The sequence below is a fragment of the Eublepharis macularius genome, chromosome 5 (assembly GCF_028583425.1).
Source record: "Eublepharis macularius isolate TG4126 chromosome 5, MPM_Emac_v1.0, whole genome shotgun sequence".
Taxonomy (NCBI): domain Eukaryota; kingdom Metazoa; phylum Chordata; class Lepidosauria; order Squamata; family Eublepharidae; genus Eublepharis; species Eublepharis macularius.
Genome location: NC_072794.1, coordinates 162,801,887 through 162,815,517, shown reverse-complemented (window position 1 = coordinate 162,815,517; position 13,631 = coordinate 162,801,887). Strand labels below are relative to the sequence as shown.

The 13,631-nt window shown below is 44.6% G+C and overlaps 1 protein-coding gene and 1 long non-coding RNA gene across 2 annotated transcripts in view; one reads left to right on the top strand and one right to left on the bottom strand.

The window, feature by feature from the left end:
• NTSR1 (neurotensin receptor 1) overlaps positions 1 to 13,631 on the bottom strand; it is a 167,575-nt gene that overhangs the window by 113,235 nt on the left and 40,709 nt on the right. The window lies entirely within an intron of this gene.
• On the top strand, positions 1,481 to 9,579 carry LOC129329763 (uncharacterized). Its single transcript, XR_008597020.1, has 3 exons — positions 1,481 to 1,582; positions 4,827 to 4,891; positions 9,291 to 9,579. It is a non-coding gene; the product is annotated as an uncharacterized LOC129329763 (long non-coding RNA).

Genomic DNA, 13,631 nt, shown 5'->3' with positions numbered 1-13,631 from the left:
GGTATTTTGTGCTGTTTGGGGCCCTTGTCACTCGAAAGTTGCTAATATTTTTTCTGGCTGTGTTTGCTTTGTGGACTGGATGTTTACTTTTGATGGCTGGTGATTTATATGGCTTATGGCTGTACACCACTTCAGGCGCCACTTAGATGGCCCATAAATAAGTAAATAAGTAGAGTCTCCACTCCGAAAGTTTCCTCTTGTTTTTTTCGCCTGCCTGCAATTAATATGCAGCACTCTGTGAATTCATATTTTGTCTTGTTCACATTTGGATGTGTGTGTGTGTGTAGAACATTCTTCTGACATGCTGACAAATCACTGCTCTCAGCAATGAGAACGTTGTTTTGAGATTAAGTTCACTGCAAATGCAGTTCACAGAAGAATTTTTTTTAATTTAGCCAAAAAATAAAAAGCACATCATTAATTCTTCTGCACCACCAGACATTTCAAGTTTGCTCAAACACATCTTCATAATAGGAAACTGGAGACATGATCTTTGTTTATTTTAGCGGCGAGTTTTACGGGCACAGAACTGATAAAACAATTCCAGAGATGTCTTGTTTTGTTCACCTTAATATCATGTCACCGAAAGAGTTTTAAATAACCGGTGGGGGTGGAAAGAACAATACATGCAACCAACACACACACTCACACATCCCAACCTCAAAGCTTGTTTGTCTCTATATTTTTGCTAGAGGCAGTCAGGGCTCTACTCAGTAAGATAAAGTGGTATCCTCCTTCCTTTTTCAAACTCATGATAGCAATCCTGTACATAGTCCAGGCAATTTATACAACCCTATACAAAATAAAGGAAGGTCTAGCATCAACACAACCAGAGCAAAACCTGCAAGAAGACCAAAAACACTACCTGGTGTTATTCAATATTCAATTATTTAAAGCGCAAGTGCTCTATTTTGTGAAAAGTCACAAAGAAAATCATTTCAATTGATCTAGCTCAGTCCATTTCACTCCAATTGGTCAAGGTAAGTCTGTAATTACAATCAAGAGTCCATGTATACAATATTATTACCATTTGGATTTTCTTCCAGGTAGATGCTGATAAGGTTCCGGTTCCTATTGTGGTAGCCAGAGGTTCCCGTCAGTTGGCAACGAGCCTGCCGGCTTGTGATCGCGCTCGTTTCGATGTCTCTTCTTCCCGGCCAATAACTTCTTTAAGCCCCGCAACCCACACTGCACCTGGGCTTAAAGCCCGGAGTCTTTATCCTAGTCAAGTTATGTTTTGCTGCATACAACTTGTAGTCCTGGGGGTGGATGTATTTGCCCCATTTTTTACCCTGTCTGCCTTCCATCTCGGAATTCAACATGGCTCGCCTAGGATTCCCAAAAAACATTTCCATGCTGGTGCTGATCGGATTCAAACATGCTCAGTTTCTGCAAAGCAGCTGCAGCATGCGCCTTCCAAGAGTTGTGGGTCATATAACTAATTTGCAACCAATCCTTTTCTCAAATTTTAGCAAAAGAATTGGCCTGGTGCAAAGAGCGGGAGCACTCCTGGGGCCTGCACGATGCCGTCACTCCCGGAAGTGATGTCATCATGTTGCCATGATGCCAAGATCTCCTCAAGGTGAGTGTTGGGTCCCCCCTCCCACCAGGAGGGTAAGGGGAGCTGGCAGCCCTAGTTTGATCAATCCGACGGTGTTCTGGTTAGTGCTCTGAGCTGGCCACTGAAGCTGGCAGAAGCTCTATGAGATCTTGCCCTTTGGAAGACAGGAAAGATTTCTGTCCTTTTCCTATGAGGTAGGGGGTCTCTGCACCAGTTCCAGTGTTTTCACATTAGCCAGATGGGTGTAGGGTTGCCAGCCTCCAGGTGGTGGCTGGAGGTCTCCTGGAATTACCATGGATCTCCAGCCAACACAGTTCCCCTGGAGAAAATGGCTGCTTTGGAGAGTGGACTCTATGACATTATACCCATCTGAGGCCCCTCCCCTCCCCAAATTCCACCCTCTCCAGGGTCCACCCCCCCAAATATCCAGGAATTTCCCAACCCAGAGCTGGCAACCCTAGATGGGTGTAGGAAGTATTCACTCAGTGTCTCTTATAAAGGATTTGTGCAGTATTCTTGTAGATGCCCCCAGATCCCCGTCTGAGAAACAATGACCAACACATTCTCTTAAAAATTATTACAACAACTGTCCTGTAAAGTTGCACAATATTACTGTCCCTGTATTGCAGACAGAGGCCAAGGATCATAGCTCACATGCCTAACCACTACCCTAATCAGTTTTCACCAGTTATGTAATACACACCTGAGCCGCTCAGCCAATGACAGCAACTGTCCTTTCTGGCAACTGTACTACTAGTCAAATCCAAAGTCTGAGCAAGGGCCACTCTAGTGCCTCTCAGGGGTGGTCTTATTGATTCTGGAGCCCTGGACAAAAGTCCAGTATGGGGCCCCCCACTGCTGCCCCCTGCCTGTTGGAGCCTAGGAAGGGGTGAGGGCCCTCACCGTGAGAGTCTCTCTACATGAGACATTTGACACATGAAGAACACGTGTCGGGAGATGCAATGGTAGCTGGGAAGGGTAATTTAAAAAGACAGAGCCAGCGGCAGGGCAAAGGATTTGCTATACACTGGAGCTGTATGAAGGGTCTATGAAATGCCAGGAAGGAAACTTCAGCCTATTCTAACCTCTCTAGGTCCAAGCCCGGCTCTGGAAGGCAGCTCCAGCCCATTTCCATTCCTCGCTGTCCTCTGGTTCCGATCCCACACAATCTTAGACTGGAGAGGTGAAATTGACAGATCCTTGGAGGATGCAAAGATGAAATTAACAAACCCTCTGAGGAGTGATCTCTGTCGGCTCTGTGTTTTTAAACTACACTTCCTGGCTAATATTGCATCTCCGTATACTTGAGGAACACTTGTGTAGGCAGACTCTGAGTGGAAGCCACCACAGTCACTGGAAGCCAGCTGCCCAAGCACCAGATGAGGCAATTACAAGTGATGGCAGGAGGCTACTTTTCTTCTTCATCTCCCCTCCTTTGGGGGAAGGGGCTGTGGGCAGTTGCCCACCTAACTGTGGTGCCCAGGACAGCTGCCCCTGTTGCCCATTGACTAAGACCGACCCTGGTGCCACTTCTGCATACACGTTGCCCCTATGCTTGGGTCGGTCTTGATTTTAATCTGTTGCGCTGTGGAGTAGGCCTCTAGCAGCTCAGGACGAGATGACAGAAGAGAAGGGCTGATCTCTGTCACTTTGTTCAGACGTTCTAACTGGCTGGAATGAATGCACGTGGTGGAGAGGAGCGGAATTGCTGCCGCAAGTGCCCTTACTGCGTTCAGTGGGATGCATGTATAGACTCCTGCCCACATAAAAGTGCATGCACATTGGGCTCTCGCTGCACAACTGGGAACTATGAAAAAGCCAAGATTCTCATTGTGTGGAGAAAGCCATGTACACGTAGGCATGCACAGACTCTGTACATGCATTTCAATGACTGCCCCTCAGTGTGGGGTCAATCTGGCTGCTATGATTCATGTTTTCTCCCATGCATGGTCATTCTCCATAGTTAGAATGTCTGAAAAGGGCTTATGCTATACTCAGCCCAGTGGGCTTCTTGTCTAGGCAGGGTATGCATACCTTCCCCCTACCCCGCCCCATGCTTGTGGTATTCTCAATGCAGACTGACTACCTAAGCATTCAACAATTGAACAGAAAGCTTGTCCACTTGTTTAGCATATACAGCCTCAGAAGTTTCATGGAGATAGATAAAGATGGGTAGCCATGTTAGTCTGTCTGTAGCAGTAGAAAAGAGCAAGAGTCCAGGATCACCTATAAGACTAACAAAATTTGCGCTAGGGTATGAGCTTTCATGAGTCACAGTTCTCTTCTTCAGACAGATGTGTGAATGCAGCAAGTGATTTTCTAGCTGTATCTGAAGAAGTGAACTGTGGCTCACAAAAGCTCGTACCCTACCACAATGTTTTAAGTCTTATAGGTGCTATTGGGCTCCTGCACTTTTCTACAGACTCTGCAGTGGCTACCTCCTGATGTTGCCATGAATAGAAAAGGATGTGGTTCTTGATTCATATAACACCCTATGCAAAGGTCTAACTGTACCATTTTGATGTATTGTCGAAGGCTTTCACGGCCGGAGAAGGATGGTTGTTGTGGGTTTTCCGGGCTGTATTGCCATGGTCTTGGCATTGTAGTTCCTGACGTTTCGCCAGCAGCTGTGGCTGGCATCTTCAGAGGTGTAGCACCAAAAGACAGAGATCTCTCAGTGTCACAGTGTGGAAAAGATGTTGGCAGGTCATTTATATCTACTCAGGAGGGGTGAGGTTGAGCTGAGTCGTCCTGTAAGAGTTTCCCAGGGTATGGAATGCTAATGGCGGAAGGCTTCACTGTATCCTGAGGAGGTTCTTTTGCATATGGATTGGTGCTTGATGTGCTAGAGTAGATTTATATCTACTCTCCTGAGTAGATACAAATGACCTACATCTTTTCCACACTGTGACACTGAGAGATCTCTGTCTTTTGGTGCTATACCTCTGAAGATGCCAGCCACAGCTGCTTGCGAAACATCAGGAACTACAATGGCAAGACCACGGCAATACAGCCCGGAAAACCCACAACAACCATTGTACCATTTTGAATTCCATTATGCCTTTGCTGAATTCATTAAAGTTCCAATATTTTAACCTGACTCTATTTTACAACATTGCAGAGATACGACATTTAATACTTGGAATGATTAAAGGCCCAATAGTCATCTGTTTAATATTCCCGGTTTCCTGCAATAAATTGTTCCCAGTGATCTTTTTATCATGTCTAGAGAGCATTCCCCATATATTGTTTCTTTCTCATTCAGTGCGTAAGAAAATAAAACTGTCAGAGAGATTGCATCCGCCACAAGTCTTCACAGAACAGCAAGTGGTAAGAGAGAAATAGAGCCTTGGTAAGCTGCATTGCGAGTTGACAGTTAGTCAAGCAGGAGTCATAGTGCTTGTCGGAGGATCATAATGCTAAAAATATTTAGACAAACAATTAACAAACAAGTATGGTATATCAGAAGTGGGAAACAGGTTGGGGAGGCAGTCAAATGAGTAGACAGCAATGGGGGCTTCCAAGCTCTTTAGGGCAGCTGTTTTTGCACTTAATGGCAACAAAATTGCACAAACCACAATCCTCCCTCTAAATAACCGTAACCGTAACCATAACCATAACCATAACCGTAACAAGGACAAGGACAAGGACAATGATAGCAATGGCAATGGCAATGGCAACAACAATAACAATAGCAGCAGTGGCAACAGCAGCAACAACAATAACAATAACTGTGCTTATATACTGCTCTTCTAGACAGATTAGTGCCCCACCCAGAGTGGTGAACAAAGTAAGTGTTATCATTATCCCCACAATACAGCTGGGGCACTGAGGTTGAGAGGAGTGGCTTACCCAAGGCCACCTGCTGAGCTCATGACAGTAGCAGGATTCGAACCAGTAGAGTGCTGATTTGCAGCCGAACCACTTGACCCACTGAGTTTTTCCTCAGTTACACTACACACACAACAACAACTCTGAAGAAGATGAATGCACACTATGGTGAAAATATGGGTGGTTAAGGGATAGTGGGGTAGAGGCGGCATCATAAAAAACAATCCTACTTTATGTTCACTTTTTTTTTTTCTATAGTGCCAATAAATTATTACCTTTTGGTGCCATATTTCCTTGTGGTTGCTCCCAGGGAAGTTTCTTTAGAATTTCAGCCTATGATTGAAGCCTTCCTGGGGCTTTTATCAAGTCTGATTGATCGAACGGACCGCTTGCGCTCTCCCCACGGCACTTTTCCTCGCAGTGATTCCAAGTGCTCGGATGGAGGGAGGAGCGACAGACCACTGCCTGGGTAGCACTGCAAAACAAACCAAGATGCAACCCAGCTGGTCTACTCAGATGTAAGTCCCATGTTAAACAATAGTGCTTGCTCCTGGGGAAATGTCTTTGAAATGTCAGCCTATGGTTGAAGTCTGCACATTCCACCTTCCAAATATTTCCAAAACTGATAGGTGGGAGATACCTCCCCTTGCGAGGAGCCAATTGGCAGGGAGACAATGCCATTTCCTGGGGGTAGTGATGGGACAAAAAGATGCACTCATGCACATGGCGTTCATATTAATTAACAGAGTTAATTTATAACAAGAGAGCTCTCTCCCCTTGGGATCCGATTGGTGAATGCTGTTCAGGAAAAAAAAGATGCTTCTGTGAGAGCCCAGTGCCTAATGCTGCTGCTGTGAGGTACAAACCAAAACAAAACAGATAAACTTTTCAGCGGGAGTGTTCGGTTACAACTTGGTTTCCCCAGATTTGGTTCACCGTTCCAGAAGCTGCCTTAAAACAGCAATTTCCGGGTGTTTTTCTGCCTTATTATATTGTCTTGCACTCTGCTAGTGGAGAACCAGGATATGATGGATGATCTGATGACTCTTATAGGAAGAACAAATTTTAGAGCTAGGCTTCATGAAAACATCAACTTAGTGTACGGTGGCAGGAGGAAGGCTATTTTCATGTTCAGGTGTATTAGGAAAAAGATTGAAAAAAATCCAGTATTATAATGTCTTGGCAAACATCTACAGTGGGGTCACATCTGGAACACATCTTAAAAATAGTATCCTGTGCCTTTAAAAAAGTGCAAAGAGTATGCAACCCAAATAATCCAAGTGTTGCAGCACTTTCCCTATGAAGAAGTTTACCACACTGGGGCCTCTTTACTTTCGAAAAGAAGATACCTAAAGGGTCTACGTATGATGACTGCAGTAAATAAAGAGAATGCTAAAATTGGGAATCACCAGTTCAGTTGATTGGCCATAGATTTGCAACAGACCAAAAAAAAATGTCCTGTTTTGCACAATGCATAATTAATTTATGAAATTTATTGTCCAAGAATGAAGATGGACACTGGTTTAGATTGCTTTAAGAGTGGACTCTCTAGTCCAGTATTAAAGTGATCTAAACCAGTGTCCATCACCACTCTTAAAGAACAGATTCCATAAACTAATCAAGGATAAATTCCAGGCTGGGGAGGAGCACTTGTGTTGAGAACCAGTTTGGTGTAGTGGTTAGGAGTGGGACTCTAATCTGGAGAGCCGGGTTTGATTCCCCACTCCTCCGCTTGAAGCCAGCTGGGCGACCTTGGGTCAGTCACAGCTTCTAGGAGCTCTCTCAGCCCCACCACCTTATAGGGTGATTGCCCTGAGGATAATAATAACACACTTGTAAACTGCTCTGACTGGGCATTAAGTTGTTATTATTATTATCTCATGCACATAAGTATGTCCTACCTCACAGGGGGATTATTGTGGGAATAATAATTACATACTTTGTAAACCTCTCTGAGTGGGCGTTAAGTTGTCCTGAATGGCGGTATATAAATTGAATGTTGTTGTTATTATTATTGATCTATGTCAGCCAACATAACAAATAGCCTTGTGGCTCCCTGAAGCTGACTGCATTTGTTTAAAATGGACTGTGGCTTATGAAAACAGCTACAAATTCTTTAGTCTTTAAGGTACCCCCAAACCTTTTGCCACTGAGGGTTGTTCAGTCAATGACAATCAGCAATGCCTCCGTATCTGAAGTCAGAATACAATTAAACATCAGTTGCGAAGGGACAAAGAGCAGTGTGTGTGTGTGTGTGCATTTTGTGATGACCATCTGCAAGTACTTGAAGGGCTGTTATGTAGAGGATGGCGCAGAAGGTCGGACCAGAACCAACGAGCTGAAATTAAATCAAAAGAATTTTCGGCTAAACATTAGGAAGAACTTCCTGACAGTTAGAGCGGTCCGTCAGTGGGACAGGCTTCCTTGGGAGGTGGTGGGCTTTCCTTCTTTAGAAGTCTTTAAGCAGAGGCTAGATGGCCATTTGACAGCAATGCCGATTCTGTGAACCTAGGTAGATGAGAGGGAGGGCAGGAAGGGTTACATCAGGGCTTAGTTCTCGTGGCCTCTTCTTACATACCCAGGGTAATGCCGATTGCCACTTTGGGCCCAGGAAGCAATTTTCTCCAGGCCAGTTTGGTGAGGGATCTTCGAGTTTGTTTGCCATCTTCTGGGCATGGAACAGGGGTCACTGGGGGTGTGGGGGGAAGGGGAGGTACTTGTGAATTTCCTGCACAGTGCAAGGGGTTAGACTAGATGACCCTGGAGGTCCCTTCCAACCCAATGATTCTATACGTATATGCGAGAAGGCTCTTGCCTTCTTGCCCTGCCTTTGGGTTTCCCGAAGGATGGACACAGTAGGAAGCAAGATGCTGGAGTCGACGTAACTTTGGCCTGATTCAATAGGGCTCTTCTTACATTTTTGTGTCCCCCTGTATTTTTCCCTCCAGGGGTATTAATCTTTAGCAAGGTTGATTGTTTGCTTGTGTTAGTCGGTGCTGACTGTGAATCAAAGAGAGGTTATAAACAAATTCCTCCCAAGGTGCATTCCCCAGCCTAGAACATATTTTACTGTGATGCTAATTATGGGAACTTTGGATTGTCAACACCATCAATTTATATCACAGCTGGTTTTGCATAAGAGAAAATGAGTTTTCTCCGGCAACCCAGTGCTTTATCTCAAATGCAGCTGAATTGTCCATATATGTGTATACTTGAAATAAATTAGTTGCAACCCAACTGCTCTGTATTTACAATCAGAGCAGATGACGGGAGATTAAAGGGTGAGTCTCTTTCAGTTCACCACAATTCAACACTGCTGATCCTTTGAAGATCACAAAGAATTGGAATTCCAGGTCTGTCACAGTCCCAAAGGGGGTCAGTGTGTGTGTGTTTGTGTGTGTTTGTATATAAGAGAGCAATTCCCAGTTTTCTCCCCTTTGCCTGCTACACTTTTGGTCTTGCCACCACCAAACTTATTCCAGCCTTCCCTTCTCCGTTGAGTTTTGGCTCTGATGTAGCTGTGTGTGCGTGTGTAGAGTAGTGATGCCCTCAGACTCCCCACTCACTCCTCCTTCTGTTTGTGCCTAACCCAAAGAGTCTTTGTGTGAGTGTGAGTTGCATGCTTAAGCGTGTGTAGGGGGGGAGCTTTGCCACAGTCTTCCTTCTTAAAAAGAGAAAGATCCTTATTTCTCTAATACCCAGATAGACTATAGAGCACAGAAACATAGGGGAAAGAATATCACAAAACTATGGCAAAGCTAAGACAAGAATATAAAACATTCTAGCTAAGTTCACTTGAAAGTTCCAGATGTTATCTCAGCATTCTGAACAGTGGGATGGGTGCAGAACTCTTTTGGGAGTGTAGGCAATAGAGGCAAATGCCCTTCTATCCCTCCAGATTCTGGTCTGAGACGAACACAACTTACACACCTCACAACAGGCATACAGATCTTTTTAACCCTTTCTACCAATGGATGAACTCCACCACTAGTCCCAATCAAGGTCCTAAGCTTATCTTCCTCCCATCATACTCCACTGCATGGAGCCCTGGCTAAATTGGCATTGCCAGGTAAGGGTTGGGAAATTCCTGGCGATTTGGGGGTGGAGCCTTTGGAGGGTGGGGGTTGAGGAGGAGAAGGACGGCAGTGTGATATAATTTCATAGAATCCACCCTCCAAAGCAGCCATTTTTTCCAGGGGAATGGAACTCCATCATCTGGACATCAGTAGTAATTCCAGGAGAATTACTGAGTGGTCCTTCCCCTCTCTGTTAGAATCGCTGCCTGAAGAGCCACAAGAGGGCTTCGTTTGGGGGCAGACAGCTGCTACTTTCTCCCAGGGCGTCCTGCGGGCTGCCTGCTCCCGGGGAGCTGCTCTGGAGAAAGCTGCTGTGTTGGTGAAGCTCCAGCAGCAGCGACTGGAAGTTTCTGCTGCAGATTCTTCTGCTGTCGCTGTGGCTGAAGCTTCGCTGATGCTGCCGCTTCTAGAGCAGCTCCCTGGGAGCAGGCAGCCTGCAGGACACCCTGGGAGAAAGTAGCAGCTGCCCACCCCCAAACGAAGCCCTCTTGTGGCTCTTCAGGCAGCGATTCTAACAGAGAGGGGAAGGACCACTCGGACTTCACTTCCCAGGTAACCTTGCGAGAAAAATCTAGTGTTCTCCAAGTGAAGAAAGTCACTTGTAGTCACACTCCTAGATCCTAGTCCAGCCTTCTCACCACTACATTATACCACAATGGCTGTCACCAAAGCCATTCCTACTCTTTGTCTCCTTCACCATCTCTGTGATATATGGTACACCAGGAACCTCAAGTAGAATTATCACCTTTTTATCTAATTTGTGCACATCCCGTTGTCTTGAGCACTGTGGGGTTCGTGTGTGACCTTTTCTTGCTTACAGACAGCCTGCCAACCTAAAACAACTACTCATCCACAATAATAAACTACTCAACAGTAACGTGGACTTTGGTACCAAGGCCTGCAACAAACCAAGATGCCAACTTTGCCCTCATATAGATCCTAGCAACATCATCAGTGAACCCAACATTAGCCATACCATCTCAGGTTCATACTCCTGCTCTCCCTCTGATGTGATTGACGCCATCACGTGTCAGCAATGCCCTTCCGCCCTCTACGTTGGACAAACTGGCCAGTCCTTTCAACAAAGAAATGATGGACATAAATCTGACATCAGAAACCACAATGTTCAAAAACCAGAGAGGGAACATTTTAATCTTCTGGGACATTCAGTTGCTGGCCTAAATGTAGCAGTTACCCTGCAGAGGAATTTCAAAGGGTGATTAGAAAGAGAGATTGCTGAATTGCAATGTATAATGAAGCTCAGGACAATGCCTCCACCTGGACTGAATACAGACCTAGGCTTCCTGTCTCATTATCAATGTGGATACCCACCACCCCTCTATATACCCCATCCTACCCAATCCCGTTTGCTATTGTCATTCACTGGCTTTTGTCATTTACCTGCTATTGTCAGTCGGCATCTGAAACCACTCCACTCATCAAGATATAAGGACAGATGGACTCACATTCCAGCTGTGAAGTGACCTGTGAGTCACAAAAGCTCATACCCTACCACAAATTTTGTTAGTCTTATAAGTGCTACTGGACTCCTGCTCTTTTCTACTGAACGATACAATGTATGAAAAATGCAAACAATACTAGCCCACAATAAGTCACAGTGCATCACTTCCCTAGTAAGTGCCTATTTTAACTTGCTCTGTCATATTTTATATGCGTGAAAAAACCCATGATATTTCCTATTGGCATGCAAAGCCATACAATGAAAACATTACTATTCAGCTCTTTGCACCATAATGCAGGCATTGCCCATATACCCAGCGGAGAAAGCGATAAGGAAGTAATTAACTGTGTGATTATGTGCATTCAAAATATTTATGTCCCATCTTACCTACGGCTGCTATAAGAGACGTGCCAGTAGGCATTAAAAATACATGAAAGAAAAATGGATTTTTTTTTCGTGTCGAAGGTTTGTAGAATAAGCTACACCGAACATGGATGTGGGGACAGGATGTATAGTTAAAATAATAATATGTTGTGCAGTAGATCACTGGTTCAAATCCCACCTCCGGCTGGGCTTGCTAGGTGGCCTTGGGGTAATCTCTCTTCCTCCTACAGGGCTGTTGTAAGGATTACAAGCGGACAATGTGTGTGAAGTACCCTGAATGCTGAAAGAGCTAAATAAAGGCTAAGTGCTGTTATTATTGCTACATCCAAGTAAATATATTCTGGCTGCATACAGATGTCCTATTTAACTATGGTTAAATAACCCTTAGCTGTTTAGCATAGTGTGTTCCCTAATTTTTCAGGAAAGCACTTCCTATAATTTCACATGTAGCAAAGGGTTAAAATGAGCAATTACAGTTTCCTAGAGGGGCTTCTAGGTGTTGCTAAAGCCCCATGATTACAAACATTGTGTTTAGTTTCAGCAACCTTGTCCTTTCGAATTTTGTACCTTTAGTCCTCCCATCTGCTCGTGCCCCTCTCCAGCTTGAGTTCCCATTCCCCTGGTGGCAGAAGAGGACCCCCCACCACCTCTTACCTGGTCGGCAGGAAGAAAGGTGTCAAGAACAGGCCTGGGAGTTCTGTTCAAGCGCCTTTGTTGTCACTCCGGGAATAATGTCATTCCTGGCACAACAATGAAGAGAAGACCCCCATGCAAGGGTATTTTCCTTAAAATTGGCCCAATTTTAAGAAAAATGCCTCCACACCCAGTGCCCAGTTTCCTGGGGGTAAAGTGTAGATCACTGGGGAAGGCAATGGCAAACCACCCGTAAAAAGTCTGCGAAGAAAACGTTGTGATGCGACGTCCTCCCATGGGTCAGTAATGACTCGGTGCTTGCACCTTTACCTTTTACCTCCACACCGGGGTGGGGAGGGTGTTCCCTTCATTGGCATGCCAGGAATGATATAATTCCTGGCATGACAACAAAGGCTCTGGGGCGAGTGTGTGCTTTGCTTCAGTACCCCTGAAGTATGCCCCCCCAAGACACCCCCCATCCCCCAGTTTGGACCCTGGGGGACCTGGAAACAACAACAGCAACAACAACAAGTGATGTTGATAGGCTATATTTATCACGAAAAATTGGTGAAAGAGGACTGTTACAAGTACATCAGGTAGTGGAAGAAGAAAAGAGAGGGTTGAATGATTACATCAGTAGAAGTACAGAAAAATTACTTCAGGCTGTGAAAACAGAGAAAATATTAAAAACAACCAAAACAAAGGCTGAATACAAGAAGAAACAGTTTGAGAAGAGATTAAATGGCTGGAAGAACAAACCCTTGCATGGGCAACATCTAAAAAATATTGAAGGAAAAAGTGACAACAGCCTAACTTGGGCATGGTTGAAGATGGGCACAATCAAGAAAGAAACGGAAGGTCTGATCTTCGCAGCACAAGAACAAGCATTGCAAATGAATGTTATGAAAGCCAAAATTCAGAAAATCAGTGAAAATCCAAAATATCAACATTCCAAGGAAAAAGATGAAACTGTGTCCCACCGTATTTGAGAATGCAGCAAAATTGCACAGACGGATTACAAAGCTAGACATGACAGGGTTGCAAAGCTGATTCATCGGTCACTGAGTAAAAAGTATAATCTGCCAGTATCAAAGAATTCATGGGAACATCAGGTAGAAAAGGTGCCAGAGTCGAAGAAAAGGAACAAGAAAAAATGTTAAATATAGAAGAGATCTGGCAATAGAAACCACTCGACTATGGATGAAGAATACAACAGTAGTCCCCATTGTCATTGGGCCACTGGGAACTATTTCGAAAAACTTCTGAGCTTATATAGAAAAACTGCAGCTTTCTGATATAACATCTACAGAACTGCAAAAGACAGTGTTACTTGGAACAGCGTACATTTTACACCGATACCTGGCTTATACTTAGGTCTCTGGTGGAAACTTGTATCAGCTCAGCAAGGCCAATCAATGAAAACATGTGATCTTTATTGTTGATTGTGTTTCGGATAATTTGAATAATAAGAACAACAACATCGATTTATATACTGCCCTTCAGGATGACTTAACACCCACTCAAAGCAGTTTACAAAGTATGTAAAACAATCACCCTGTGAGGTGGTTGAAGTCGAGAGAGCTCTGAGAGAGCTGTGACTGACGCAAGGTCACCCAGTTGGCTTCAAGCGGAGGACTGGGGAATCAAACCCCATTCTCCAGATTAGAGTCCCGCACTCTTAACC